Source organism: Pleurodeles waltl, chromosome 1_1, assembly GCF_031143425.1.
Source record: "Pleurodeles waltl isolate 20211129_DDA chromosome 1_1, aPleWal1.hap1.20221129, whole genome shotgun sequence".
Lineage (NCBI taxonomy): Eukaryota > Metazoa > Chordata > Amphibia > Caudata > Salamandridae > Pleurodeles > Pleurodeles waltl.
Window position 1 is genome coordinate 882,386,069 of NC_090436.1, and position 15,649 is coordinate 882,401,717.

Sequence of the window (15,649 nt, forward strand, 5' to 3'; positions counted from 1 at the left end):
AGCTTAGGTTTATTTCCTTCCTGCTGTCCTCCAGTTCCTCTAAGGTCAGGCCCCTGGCAGACACACTGCTCCAAGTTCCATCCTGGGGCATCATGGTCATCTGCTAGGGTCGACTGGGGCAGCTCGAGGCCCTGGGCTGGGTTCTCTCCTTCCTCATCTTCTGTTTGTGTCCCCTCCACCTCATCTTCATACACCGCCTCCACTTTTGTGCTGGCCTTCCTCCTCTCATCTGCAGAGGCCCTGAGGGCGTTCTACACATCCATCATTGTAACCCTCTTGTCTGCTTCCAGCCCCTTCTGTTTGCAGAGTTTTTGCTGCTCAGCCATGCTGAGGGTTCCGCAGTTGCAGGCATCCATGGTAAAAAAAGGAAGGAAGGGCAATTAAACTTGAAAAAGTGGGGAAAATAGCCAATTGAAAAACTGAACAGGAATTTAAAAAGCAGTCACTCTGATGTCAAATTATTTATCTGAGTTTTTTGTATAACACAAATCACTGAATGGAACTGCACAAACAGAAGTCCTGATCTACACCGATGAACACCAATGTGAAAAATTGGGTTGTTGGTTGACTGGGGTGTGAGCCCTGATCAAGAAATAGACACAATCCCAGGCAGGGCAAACCAGAAAGGGTCACTAAATTAACCTGTGATTATCCCTGGGAAGCTCTGCACGAAAAGCAGTCAGGCTTAACTTACAAGGAAATGTAAAAAAAGTATTTATGCAACACACAAACAGGAATAAAGTGAAAACACAAAAGAAGAAAAATCCCAAACCAAGTTAAAAAAATAAATAAAGTAAATATAAAATTATTTAACACCAAAATGAAAACATCCAACAAGTAGGACAGGAGTTATGGGATTCTAAAGGATAAGGTTTAAAATAGGGTCTAAAAGATAAAAGCAGCAACTGTGGGCATCTAGTCGCACGAGAGCCAGCCAAAGTCATGTGTTAAGGCTGACCGAGATGGAGCACAGTTTGGATACAAGAAGTGTGTTATGCCCAGTCAGTGCTTATCTTCGAACTTAGAATCATTTTGGAAGAGAAAATATCTGAGAAGGTAGAAGATCAGCAGGGCAAGGCTTCAAGAGTGCCCAAGGAGGGAGCGTCATTGTCGGATAGCCATGGAGCAGAGCTGTGGTGAAAACTTCTACCTTTGTAGTTATTCACTGAAACGGAAGTCGAAAATCTCCAGCGGGGCAAAGCAGAATGCTGTAGCCGAAGACAGTTCCACAAGGTCAAATATTCCTTTGGCAAAGGACCGCTGAAATAGATTTGCTGCTGGGGAGAAAAATGTAGCAGGAGAAGCCATGAAGTCAATCCAACCAGCGATGCACCTCGGGCAGATAGGCGAGCAGGTTAGACCCAGTTTTCTCCTGGTTCTATGAGCACTTTTTGACCCAATTATGTCCAAGTCCTAAGTTTTGGAAAATTTACATTTGGGCACCTTTAGCACCACAACCAAAGGTCCAGGAGTGGATGGAGACCTTTTGGGGTTCAGGAGTCACTCAGGTTTGGTCCAGGTGCGGGTTCCAGATGGTGGAAACCTGTAATGTTTTTATGGCTCCGAACAGGAGGTCAGTAAATTAGCCCTTGAAGTCACTTATAGTAGTCCTCAGTGCAGGTGTAGAAGCAGGGCTCATCAACAGGGTTGGCATCCGGGGGTTCAAGACAGGCATCCATCCAGAAAAAAATGGAGGCAATCAGGTAAAAACAGCGGGTGAAGACCACCCTAAGGTGACAGGTCTAAAAACCTTCAGTAAAATACTCTGGTAAGTGATAACATGCAATGGAGAAAGTGAGTTAGTTGCAGGTACAGTTCACTTTGGACATCCACACAACCAATGCCATCAAAGCAAACATCTATGCTACAGCAGGGTTTCGTGTCACGCCATACTCAATTTACTGCACTCATATACACCTAGTGGCCTAACATAGACAAGAATAAATTTGCGGCAATAGTAAAATGAAGTTCACTATTAATGTACAAATGCTGTGTGGTGATGATGTGAATAATGAACTGCCTTGTTAGATGCCCTGAATCAAATCTCAATACCATGATCATGCGGAGAAGCAATGTTATTCTTTCTGTGGGGAGGCCTCACCCTCAACGTACTGGGTAGACAAATCTCTCCTTTATCATCAAGATTATAATGAATTATGATTGTTGTGGTACATGCTCATTATCTGTCAACAGTACAATGAAACAGTTGCTAGCCCCCATGGAAGCACACACATAGGTCCATGTGAATATGTGTAACAGATTACATTGATCACTCTTCACAATGATGATGATTCTCGGCCAAATCAACTGTTTAACAACCACTTGTACTTCCATGACAGCTCTCATATCCCTTACCTTGGATTCCTCCGACCCTAAGATCCACTTTCATGTCTTCCACTCCAGCCTAATTGAGGATGTCATAATGTTTTCTTCCCACTACTTGAAGTAGAGCTGAGGTGAGGAACTACCACCAGTTGCCATACTTTGGTGTTTGTGCTTCGCAACTCGTTTAAGTTCCTAGAATTTTCAAGCAAAGTTTATAATGTTCTCAACATCATGTTGATATGTTGATACAGCGTCGATTTTGTTCATTACCTCTTTCCACTGTCATGTTCTTATGTGCTTGTAGTGGCGTCTTCAGGATGAGATGGCACATTAGATGATCATGATGTCTTACTATCTTCTTGGGCTGGCCCTCCCTCTCAGGATCAGTAAACTTGTACTAACTTTCCCTGCTGGGGCCTATGATGAAATAGTTTGGCAGGTTTCTGCTTGTGATGATTAAGTAATAGCAAAGGATGGCAATAGATTCTCTTAGTCTTGTTTAAAGGTGCTTTGTCGTCACAAAAAGAATGCCTGCACACTCTTACACAGAAAGGAGCTGTTGGTCTTCTTTAGGGGTGTACTGAGGTCCTTCTGTGTGTTGTGCTGGTAGTTTCTGCTTTCCAGGGATTATGAAGCCAGAAAGTGGGCATTTCTTGATGTTTTGTGGAGGTGCTATTTACTGGATTCAGTATTTAACACATGAGATAAATATCATACATTCATGGCCATATTTATCAGAGATTTTTGTCCCTCTTGCACCACACTATGTAGTGCAAGAGCGACACAACACTTAAGGCAGATTTATGAACCGAGGCAAGGCCACCTTGGATGGCCTTGCCTGATTTGATAAATCTAAAGAAACAAACACAGCGCAAGTCAATGCATTGCGTTACTCTGCCCTGGGAAGGCATTGCATGGGTGGAGTGTAGGTGTTCCCACACATCCAACCATGGAGCTTGGCACATTCCTAGATTTACTATCACTGGTAGACCTGGGAATGTATCAAAAACCTACACCTCCCCTGTGAGGCGTAACAAGGAGAAATATCTTTATTTCCTTGTTACTTCCTCATTCAGAAAGAGGAATATGCTTCAGGGGATTTTTGTGCAGGAAGATGTCCCTTTTATGCACAAAAACAATCCTGCTTACAACACAGCCACCCTTCCACTATGATGCAAGGGTGTCTGCATTGGTGCTAGGCAGTATATTGTGAGCCAGCACTTGGAAAGTGCTCTGTCTTTCCCTATCATGCAGCACAGCAAGATAACTTGCTGCACTGCACTGCATGATATATTAATAGATATGCCCCTCAGTATTCAACACATGGAGTAAATACTGATTCTACAGTACACAGTAAACCCTCATAATCAGTGTTATTTAACATACTTTTTATTCACTGAAACCCATGGAATCAGCATTTACCCAATATGCAAGTTTGGGATCTTCTACCACCAAACTCTCATTAAAGACATAAAAAGTAAACATACATTTCTGGGGATCTCCATATAAAAAAGAGTGGAAAGATAAAGTTGGAGAGTTTTTAGATTTGATGTTAACTGTACTGCAAAGTTATATGACATTATAACAGTATTCCTTTTTTATTGATGGAACATGTACTTTAACTATGATGGTCAAAGTTGTTGGAATATTTCAACGAAAATAAACAAAAGATCAAAAAATAAGATGTAGTATTAAAAACATTAAACAACCTCCTAATTGCAAATTTCTTCTTTTTTTTAAATGTATTTATCAGTTCTACAAAAATAAGCCAAACAAGATACTCAGTTTGACAAAGTAAAGGGCATTTCTTGTGACACCTGAATAGTCACTAAAATACAACATGATAAGGAAAAGGTAAATAAAGGAGGGGGAACCAAAGCTCCATATGACAAGCACATAGTGGCTAGTAAGTAAAATAACTGTACAATTAGGCAATTCAGTAAGCAATCCGTGTGTCACACTAGCGTTGGATCAGAGGGGAAAACATTAGTCCATATCTTCACATTCCTCATCAGAGTCCACTGCTCGGAGGTAGTCTCTTAGCAGCTGCCATATATCTATTGGTCTGTACGTCGGCTATTGCAGTGGAGCATAAAGTTTGCTTGTGGTATCACAGTATGTCATATCTTTAAGCCAAGGAATAAAAATGGGAGGTTTGGTACTACCCCAATGGAGAGCCACTTGTTGCTTAGCTAAGAGGAGTGCAATGGCAGTAAAGTGCCGCCGGTCCAGGGGCAGAGGCTTGACATAGCCCAGCACGGCAAACAAGGGATCTGGGTCAGGTGTTTGTTTGATCATTAGGGATATCTTGGAAAAAATCTCCACCCAGTAAGAGGCAATCTCAGTGCAACTCCATGTTAAGTGTTCAAAGTCAGCATGGTTCGCTTTAGATTTAGGGCAATGATGTGGCCTTGTGGGGTCAAACGTAGATAAGGCTTTCGGAGTTGTATGATCTCAGTGCAGGTACTTGTAATGTAACAGCTTGTGTGGATGGTTAATGGATACCAATTTAGTTTGCATACAGTAATAATAATACGTTTTGTCCACAATGGTTTGTCCCAAGTCATGTTCCCATGCAGCTCTTGATTTTTCCAGCATGCACGGCGGAGGTGTAGGGAGATGTGATATAGGCAGGATAGCTGTTTACCACTATCTGGGGGAGATATTACCCCCCGGATAGTAAGGGGTGGGAACTCCTTGGGCTCCTCAGGATATGTAGTTAGGGTGTGGCTTTGTGAGCTGTGCAGGCGGCAAATAATAAAACCAAGTGTTGGGTCTTCACACTGTGTCTTAGCAGAGCTAGGGTTTAGGGTGCCATTGAGGAACTCAGCTGGTGAAAGGCAGGTAAATGCTGCACCAGCCACTCCTGAGTGAGCAAGGGCCATGGATAATTCGATAGAGGTATGAGTGGGAAATATAGCATCTCCATTCCCAAGTAGCGCCATAGTTTATACCAAGCCCAACAAGTGGTCTGTATGTCGGTAGAGTCACGTGGAATGCCCTGAGGGAATACAGGAGGCGATGTTGTGCTTGAGCTTTCTTGGGTTTAAGGTATGACAGCCTTGCATCTGGGTGATACCAGCAATAGCCATAGTGGGATTGTGCCACCAAGTAATATAGTTGATGATCTGGAACCCTGAACCCATCATGGTCATAGGGGAGTGTCAAAGTTTCCCAGCAAGTGCATGGGTGGCGACCGGCTCAGACAAGTCTTGTTAAGAGGCCCTGCAAGGTGGTAAAAAAAATTATAGGTCAATGGAATGGGGATTTTCGTAAACAGAGACAAAAATCGGGGAAGAACCACCATTTTAATGATAGTGATGCATTCCGATTTGGCTAGCGGTAATTTACTCCACCTTTCCACCTGGGTAGTAAGTTTGTCAATAGCTGGGCCATAATTACGGCAATGATGTCAGTTATATCTCTATATAAAAATATACCCAGATATTTGGGGGAGTCAGTGCATCAGTGCAAGGGAAGTTCAAGATCGAAAGGGACAGTGAACTCAAATTTCTTCTTTTTTTAAAGAGTCCACTGACTATTAAAATTGAAGGGCAGATTTATGAAAAGTGGTCTTGCACCCAGTGCAATGCCACTTTCCTTGCGCCCGATAGTACCCTCCTACCGCGACCATGTGTGTGCCATATTTAAAATATGGTGCACCATGGCACAGGGTAGGGGGTAATAGCATTAGAATTTTTTACGCTATTGATGTACTGTTCAGGATTAGCTCCAAAATGTTGGTAATAACCATGAACAGCACATAGGGGCCCATTGTATGCAGTGGTGTGCCCCCTTTTAAAGCCTGCTCTGAGCAGGCATTACAAATGCCGAAACAAATGGCACAAAGAAATCTTTTAGAGTTCTTTGCACCATATTTTCGGCCCCCCTAACGGGAGAACGCCCCCCCCCCCCTTGCATACAGTATGCCTGTTGCAGGCATGATATAACGCAAGGGGTTACAATGTGGTGCAATGCATGCCTTGCGCCAAATTGTAAATATGGTGTGGCGATCTGGGCCTTGTTGGGACACATTAGTGTTAAAATAATTACACTAATGTGGCACTAGGAGGCGCTAGGCCCTCTTAAATCTGGGCCTCAGTCTCTGATTTGTCCTTTACTTCTCTGAAAAGGGGTTTAAACTAATTGGCGTTTCCTTTTACAGGGTCTAGCCTTGCATGTATTAACTACTGCTTCCATGACTATGTTTGCCACACTTTCAATTAATACTGCCTTCCTATAAATTGATATGTGTTAGGAAGGAGCAGCATAAAATCAAATCACATTATTGCAATCCCACTACTATCCTTGCAAAACAGCTTTAAATATTTGTCACCTCATTTAAAATGCAAAATGTGCTGGAATTGATTTTCAGCACTTTCAGGCAGCAATGTTTGTAATAATGTTAATTTGTGAATTTCCATATCTCATTTTATTTTTATTCTACATGGTGCAGATGCCTTGTTTATCCGGGGGCTATTTGTATTGTGCACTCAGAATATGAACAGCAAAAAAGTATTTCTCATATCTTTCTGAACAACCCGAGGCTCAGGAAGAGATTTGTGTTGTAACAGGCAGTCAATCTCCCTCACTCGCTTTAGTCACTGTATATCAACAGCGAAATCCCAGATAGTGTTTCTGCAGCAATTAACTTGCCAGGGTTCTCTGCTGTCAAACTCGGCTATAATAAACTTTCCCCAGCGAGAATCAAACTCATAGATCCTCTCCCTTCCAAGTTCCTAAGCCTCTGTATAATTCAGAATAAACATGATTAAGGCGATGACATGGTTTTAGTTAAAGAGGCACGTTGGGGTCTATCGAGCAGGCTCAACTTCACATAATGAGTGTATAAACAGTCTGTCAATTGTCACTTACATTTGAAACGAGTAGAAACGTGAAATGAATATTAAGGCCCTAATTTACTAACAGGCTAGTCGAGATTTACAAAGCCCTGCAAAAAGCCTGACAAGGGCCTCTTTAAGGCACGTTGCGTTGCAATGTGTTGGGTAGGTGTTGCATAGGTGGAGCTTGGGTATTCCAAAGCATCCACCCATGTGTTCTGAAGCAACACCATATTTACTAAATGCATTTTACCTGTGTTTGAGCCAAGTGGTGAACCTACCCAAGATAGGAGTAGGAAGGAGAAATATCTTCATTTCTCTTCATTACTTCCTCTTTCCATCAGCAGCAAACATACAAATAGGAGTAAGCCTCAAAGGATTGTTTTTGTGCAGGAAATTATGCTTTCCTGCACAAAAAAATCCTCCCCCTAACACAGGGCTCCTCACACCATGGCGAAAGGGTGCCTGCATTGGTACTAGGCTGCCTAAAGTGCACCAGCGCAAAGAAGCAGCATAAAGGCACTATGGGTCGGCGGGAGCACCGCCAACAGGCTGGCGGTGCCCCGCAGGGCATTCTGACCGCGGCGGTTTGGCCGCGGTCAGAACAGGTTTTCCGCTGCCCTATGGAATCCTCCAAGGCGGCGCAGCTTGCTGCGCCGCCATGGGGATTCTGACACCCCATACCGCCATCCTGTTCCTGGCGGTTAGCTCCGGACTTGATAGCAGAGGTGTTAGAAAAGATCTTTCAGGTGATCCTGGGTTCTGGAGAATATCCTCTGGATTGGAAAAAGGTGGTGGTTATTCATTTGAAGAAGAAACCAGACACAAGCCGCAGGGAGTTGAAGACTTTGCACCCCATTTCCTTCTTGCCCTTTCAGGCCAAGATTCTGGAAAAGCACATTACTAAGGAATTGTCTGAGTATCTATATGATATAAATGCTCTGGATCCATCACAATATGGATTCCGGAAACACCACAGCATGGAATCAGCTCTCATTTCTATGACGGATGTGATCCGTAGACAAGTTGATCAGAGTGGGTCAGTCATATTGGTCCTGTTGGACCTATCAGCAGAGTTTGACATCCTTTCCTGCGGGGTTTGACACCTGAGTTGATGGTGCAAAGGCTGCAGCAGGTAGGTCTGAAGGGCAAGGCCCTGAAGTTACTGGATAACTTTCTTTTGGATAAAACCATCAATGTTATCTGTGGCGATTTTAGATCTCCCCCCTTCCAGTTGCCCTGTGGTACGCCACAGGGGTCTTCACTTAGTCCCACTTTATTTAACATACACATTGCCCCTTTGGCAAAATTGATTCAATCATTTGGCTTACACGTTTCGTCATATGTGGATGACACCCAGATCATCAGGTCCATCTCTGATGACTGGGAAGAAGTGGCTGACCGGTTCACGCTGTGTATGGTGGAGATAAGTTGCAGGATGAAGAAAAACTGGTTACAAATAAATGGTGAGAAAACAGAGTGTGGACAGCATTACTTGGAGTGATCTTAGGTGGCCAGGATACTGAGGTATGTTACTGGTTCCAGTGAAAGTAGCCAAGAACCTGGGGGTTTTGTTTCATGACACCTTCTCGTTTGAAACTTCGGTTAACAGAACAATGAGCTCCTACTTTTGGTTGGTTAGCATGTTGAAGAAAGTTTCTTGTCTCTTTCTAAAGATCTTAGGGTGACAGTGACCATTGCCTCAATTACATCTCACTTGGATTCCTGCAATGCTCTTTATCTCAATGTGAATCACTTTTCCATCAAAAAGCATAAAATAATGTGGAACATTGCTGCCCGCCTGGTACTTGGTTTTCCGAGACATTGTTCAGTAAGGGAAGGGCTGAGATCCCAGCACTGGCTTCCAGTGAAGAAAAGGGTGCTTTTTAAAGCATTGTGTTTTACCCATAAAGCTCTTCATGGGTAGGGCTCACATTATCTTCGGGTCGACTCTGAATTGGTATATGCCGAGTAGAATGTTAGTTCAAGGTGACTGTACCGTCCTACAGGAAAGCTAGATGGGGTGCTCTGTCCTTCACAGTGGCAGCTGCCAGGATTTGGACTTCTCTCCCTATTCATATTAGGTGTTTAAGTTCCCATCTGCCATTTGTGAAAAGGATAAAACTTGGCTTTTCCCATCTGAGTTGCAGGTATAGATGGTTTACTCCCTCTATGGTGGGCTGATGTTTTTCTTGTTTTTTTTTTCTTTTCCTGTTAGTCTTTCTATTGGGTTTTCCCTTCTTTCAGCATTTTGACACCTGTTTGGTCTAACACACTATACAAATTACAAATACAAATACAAGCGGCAGCATCACAGAGTACAAACAGACGATAGGCAGTGTTAGCAAAGGAACATATGCATAGGGTTAAACATTTTGTTTTTAATTTTTTTGGTGTGAATGTAAAAGTGTGTTAGAAATATTTTACATATACAGTTTGAGACCCCAAATAACTATTCTCACAAGAAAAATCCCTACCTCATGCCGGATCATGTGGACTTAAGAGCGAATGGGTGTAAATAATATCCACATTTTTAAGGGTTTGTGTCTGCAAGTTGAAAAATCTTTTTTGATGACTAGTGTCTTACTATTGCTAATCTAAGAAATACATGGATAGCGTACAGGGCTACCATCTACATTTGGTTACAAAAAGCATAACGATTGAATACATCAGTGATTGCATTAAACACTGCACTAAACATACATAGTGAAAAAAAGTACACTGATGTAAAATGTAATGTTATATTTTCTGAGCTAACAACACTAAAACAGGGGCAAATCTAAATATAACATATATTATCAAGATGATTCACCCGTCAAAATGTAAACTCAAGTGAAAATATCAACACTGTTCATCCTCAATGGAGAAATTAAAAAAAAGATCACCAACATGGGTGTTAGCCAGGAGGGAGAATGTTGTATTATCTACTGCTATGAAAAGAGACAAAGGTTCAGATGTACGAAGCATTTTTGAAGTCGCAAATGGCGAGTCGGGCTGTTTGCGACTTGAAAAATGCTATTGGGATGTACAAAGCCCAAACTGCAATTCGGTAACTTGTTACCGAATCGCATTTTGGGTTTTGCGATTCGGTATTAGGAAGGGGCGTGACAAGGGCATCTCTTCCTAATCCCGAATCCAGATGGTATGTGTGATTGTTTTGTGACCGTGAATGCGGTCGCACAACAATCGCAGTTAGCACCAGTTTCAAACTGGTGCTCACCCATTCGCAATGGGAAGGGGTCCCACGGACCACTGCCTGCTCTGAAAAAATGAAAAGAAAAATTTTCATTTTTGATTTTGAAATGCGTCTTGTTTTCCTTTAAGGAAAACAGGCTGCATTAAAAAAAAACTGGTTTATTTAAAAGCAGTCACAGATATGGTGATCTGCTGTCTCCAGCAGGCCACCATCCCTGTGAGTGCGGCCATTCCCAATGGGGTCGTAAATTGCGACCTACCTCATGAATATTCATGAAGTAGGTCATTTGCGACCCCATTGGGAATCGCAAACAGTGTCATTGACACTGTTGTACATCAGGTTTTGCGACTCGCAAATTGCGAGTCGCAAAACCTGATTTTTGTACATGTGGCACATAAACCTATGTGTCCGACTGTGCAGTTTGCTTTTTGCTGATATTCAAGGATTGGTTGCTGTTGCTACACAGAAAATAGGTGCACTCTACAACTTTAAAAACATTCTTTGCAATGGACTATATTCACCCTGTTGACTCCAACATCACCTTTGCATTTTGACACTTAAAGTCTGCATTTATAATTGAGAGATGTACAACTCCAAGTACTACAATGTGAAAAAATATAAGCTAAAATGTCAGACGCTGTAGAGCACATAATCGACTGCAAATTTCATAAGCAGTAAGTTTTGTCAGATCTATTTCTGTCAAGGGCAGGAGCACATCAATTTCCAAACCGGGAACTGGAAGGGAACACCCTCAAAACTAGAGGGGTGAAATAGGGGTTGCTCAATAAAGAAAGCGTTTGATCTTCAGAAGAGAAGAATATGAGGGCGTATGGTCATATGAAAGAGAGGAATGAGAAGAAGAGAATGAGGATACAATGACAAAGAAAATGCAAACATACTAAAGAGCCTATTTAAGAGCCCCTAGTGCCACCTTCGCACCACCCTAGTGTAATTTTTGTACACTAAAGTGGCTTTTCTGCCACGCCATATACTTACAAAGTGGTGCAATGCATGCATTGCGCCACTTTGTAACCCCTTGTGCCACATTATGCCTGGGACAGGTGTTCTGGCACTCTGAGGCCGGTTAAAATGGAGCGGTGAAATTTAAAAGATTTTACTGCACCATTTTTGGCGTAATTTTTAATGCCTGCTACAGAGCAAGTGTAAGGACAGGGTGCAGGGCTGATTCCTGCGATTGCAGGATGACTGCTGCCCCTGCTAATGTGCACGTTGGATTGGCCAGCTGCCTTGCGACAGCCAACCTGACTACACACTGCAGAACCAGCAATCCCAGCACTGTGAAATAGCTGGGGATCGCTGGTACAGGCCCCTAGGCTCAAAATAAACTCTGGGTTAGCCTGCTCCAACCAACCCTGGAGCTGCTCTCAAGCTGAAAACAGCAAAAGAGCAGCTCCCAGACAGGTTCATTCCTGCCTAGTGGAAAACAGGATTTGCGTTCCACTAGGCAGGAATGAAGTACTTCCCTTTCATGCTCAATATCAACAGGATCCCGCAGGAAGAGGAGAGGCACGCTGGACGGGGCGCAGCATAAATGCTGAGTTTTTGACATCACACCATACCGTATTTTCATGTTGCTGCTTGCCACTGGGTGGATGTGTAGGTGCTTCCGTACCGTGCAGGTGTAAATAAGACCATTACTTCTCAGTCATTTGGATGCTTAGGTTTCGTTATCACTGACTTTGCAAATTTCATTGCAGGGCGTAAGGATCACAACAAACGTAGATGCCAGATTCAGGCCCTCATTATGAACGTGGTGGCAATCACCGCTCCGCCGGCCGTGGTGGTAACTACCGCCAACAGGCTGGCGGTCCGGACCGCCAAATAATGAAGCACATGAGAAACAAGTAGCGATCCATCCACACACCCCCATCATTGGAGTGCCGACAATGACGGAAGAGGCCGCCCAAAGGCCGACGGAAAGGCCTCACCCGCCCAATAAAAAATGAAGCACAAGACCGCCATCAGTTCCGGGGCGGGAACCACCACCACACAAAGCGTGGCAGAAATGAACCAAATAAAAGGAAACAGTCACCGTAGGCACACACAACACGCTGAAGCAGACATGAAGAGAGAGTTGCAAATAATGCCAGTCCTGCTCCTTGCAATATACCTCCACGACCTTGACCGTCAACTAAGATGACAACGTGAGTACCGCAACCTAGTAAACGTGGGAAGAAAGGGCACAGTTGCACATCCACCCCACCCCATCCACCCTGCAACACATTCCCAACCCCTCCCACAATCACTGCCATGCACATCAGAATAAGAGGTACTTACCCGACACAAGGCAACAAAGACCTGCCCAAAGTACACTGATGTGCACCCCACACCCCCAAAATGAAACAATGAACCATGTCTCCATATTGTGCCAACAGCACCACTGGGCACACAAACCTTAATACAAAAGTAAAATAGTAATGTCCAAATAAGGACATTGGCAAGTCCATTGAGAATACCCTGAAGGGCCAAATGGGCGGGACTTGACTCCCACATGTGCACAGGGTACTCCACCGTTAAGGAACATCAGTGGGGCAGCCAGGCACCTCAGGGAACAGGGGCAGAGGGTGGCGGGGGTGGGGACTTACACCTGGAGGGGTGGCTTGGGCTTATTTTTGGGAGGTGGAAGGGGTTTGGGTTTGCCCTTGGAAGTTGGGGGAGTGGGCTTGGACCGGGGGGTGGCAGAGGGACCTGGGGCAACACAGGGCTTCTTTCTCTCTGGAGGGGGGGCACAGGAATGGGAAGGGCAGACTGGGGCGGACTTAGATGAGGAAGGAGTGGACGGGGCAAGGAGATGGGCACGTTTAGAGACGAGATGGGTGGGCCAGTGATCAAACAGGTCAACACGGGAGAGGAACTGTTTCTTAGGGGCAGTTGGGGTAGATATGGAGGAAGGTGTGGGAGTGGAGGTAGAGGGAGTGGTTGTACCATCTGTAGGTGTGCTGGACGTAGATGCAGGTGCCTGTACAGTATGCTGACATGTGGTGGATGTGTGTTGAGTGAGTGTCTGGGAACGTTTGAGTGCCTTGGGAGGAGGGTGGGTGGACACAGTGGGACAAGACAGGCTGCCAGTATAAGTGGATGTTTTCTGCAGGTCTGGTGAGTGTGCTGCCTGTGTCAGTCAATGTAGTTGTGGTGAGTGCAGGTGTGGTGTCTGGGGTTGATTACTGGATGTCAGATGTTGTGGTGAGTGTAAGAATGGGGCCAGCAGCAGTGACTGAGGGTGCAGTGCTTGTGGGTGTGCATGTTGAGGTGAGAGACAAGGAGTCAGGAGAGGTGGACACACTGAGGGAAGTGGATGTTGTCATGTGTGCCTTTGTATGTTGGCTCTGTGTATGCCTCTGGTGGGAAGTGTGGTGCTTGTGTTTCTCTGTGTGCTTCTTGTGTGTTGAGGTGTGTGCATGGCTGTCTGAATGTGTGCTTGGGATGTGTAAGAGAACAGGGCTGATTGCAGAGGCCCCCTAACTTTTTGCCCCCATTTTCCACTTTTTGCTGGTGTTTTACTGACTTGATGGTGCCCTGGGTACTGCTAACCAGTCCCAGGGCCTGTGCTCTGTGCAAATTCAATATGCAAATTAGGCTAATTATAATTGGCTAAGTCAAACTTCCTATAAGTCACTAGTATATGGTAGGGCATGTAGGTTTAGGGACCACACCATAGGTATTACACCCGTAGGTGCACTGCTGAGGTCCCCAGTGTCATTTTAAAGGCAGGCCAGCCTTGCTGGCTGCTTTTAAATTAAAGTTATATGCAAATTCGACTTTGGAATTAAAAGTAGTTCCAAAGTCTTAAACTACCTTATTTTTACATATAAGTCACCCCTAAGGTGTGCCCTATGTGACCCTAGGGCTGGGTGCCATGTAACTATAAGCAGAGACCTTATAAAAATAGTTTAATAAGCCCTGGTGAGGTAAAAATAGCCACATTTGTTTTCCCCTCATTGTAGTGAATGGCCTCCATAGACTTCCAGTTGTTGGAGTTAATATAACTTGTTCAGGTAAAGAGTTTTAAACTTTACCTGAAAAGTTGCCAACTTCAGCCCTGCATTGTTTTTGCTGCTGTGCTCTGATTGGCCAGCTTCTGGCAGCCTGGCCAGGCTGCCTTGATGAGGTGTGAAGTGGCCTGGCTTCACACAAAGAGATGTGCCTGTGGGAGGGAATCTCCCCTCAGCAGATGGTGAGGCAGGAAGGGGGAGGGCTGCCAAACTGGTCTTCAAAGGCAGAGAAGGACATTTGGAGCAACCCAGCAACACCCCCACATCCTGCAACCCCAGACAACTAGGTGACCCCTTGATTAGATTAAGAGAGGGCAGGAGAGGGGTGTGTTTATGATTTTTAGCCACACCAGTGGATGGGCTCAGCCAGATGTAACCTCCAAAAATCAGTTTCAGCCATGATGGATTTTTGAGGAATGTTGCCTCCTGGGATTGATTTTTGCCACACTTCCCAGGAAGTGGTCATCACAGGGGGAAGGACCCTGCCCCTGATTGGAGAACCAGGACCCCCCTGTTTTTCACCCAGGAGCAAGGATAAAACTGGCAGACCTGCACCCACACCTCATTTCCCTACCAGATCCCTACTGGGAAGAACTGCAGAAGAAGAAGGACTGCCCTGCTGGACCCCTGGCCTGCACCTGGACCCTGCACTCTGAAGGACTGCACCAGCTGCACACTTGGGCTTCACCACAAGAAGGACTTTGCCTGGCTTCAACTGGTTCAAGGAGGGACTCCCTGTTTGCTACAGGTGCAAAATTGCTAACCAGAGTCCCCTTCACCAACTCCTGAAGAAATCAACCAGCTGACCACTGTCCAGTGGCCAAAAAGAAGTTTGTGCCAGGTGCATTCTGGGAGTTGTAGTCCACACCCCCAAGGATCATCGCAGAGCTTCTGGAACCTTTGGGTGAGCTGTGGGCCCCAAAAGAACCTTAAAGGAACATGTGGGGGAAGATCCAGAAGTTTGGAGAAGTTTGGAGAACTTTTGAAAAAAAGCTCCATAGAGGGACCGACACGCCGTAGCAGTCCGAATGTAGAAAGTTGACCGGGACCTCCCAGCAAGCGTATCCGATGAGGGCTCCAAGGAAATCGGATCAAGATCCAGGTTTACCCCTGTCGAAGGATTTTCACCTCGGAAAAAACGACTAAGTCTGAAGGTAAAAATCTCCACGAGAGCTCCCGCAACGCGTATCCGGAGAAGAGTTCCAGGAGGTCGGATTGGACTGGAAGGTTCGTCCCGCTGAAGAAAATCTTCAGAAAAACGACTAAGTGTGAAG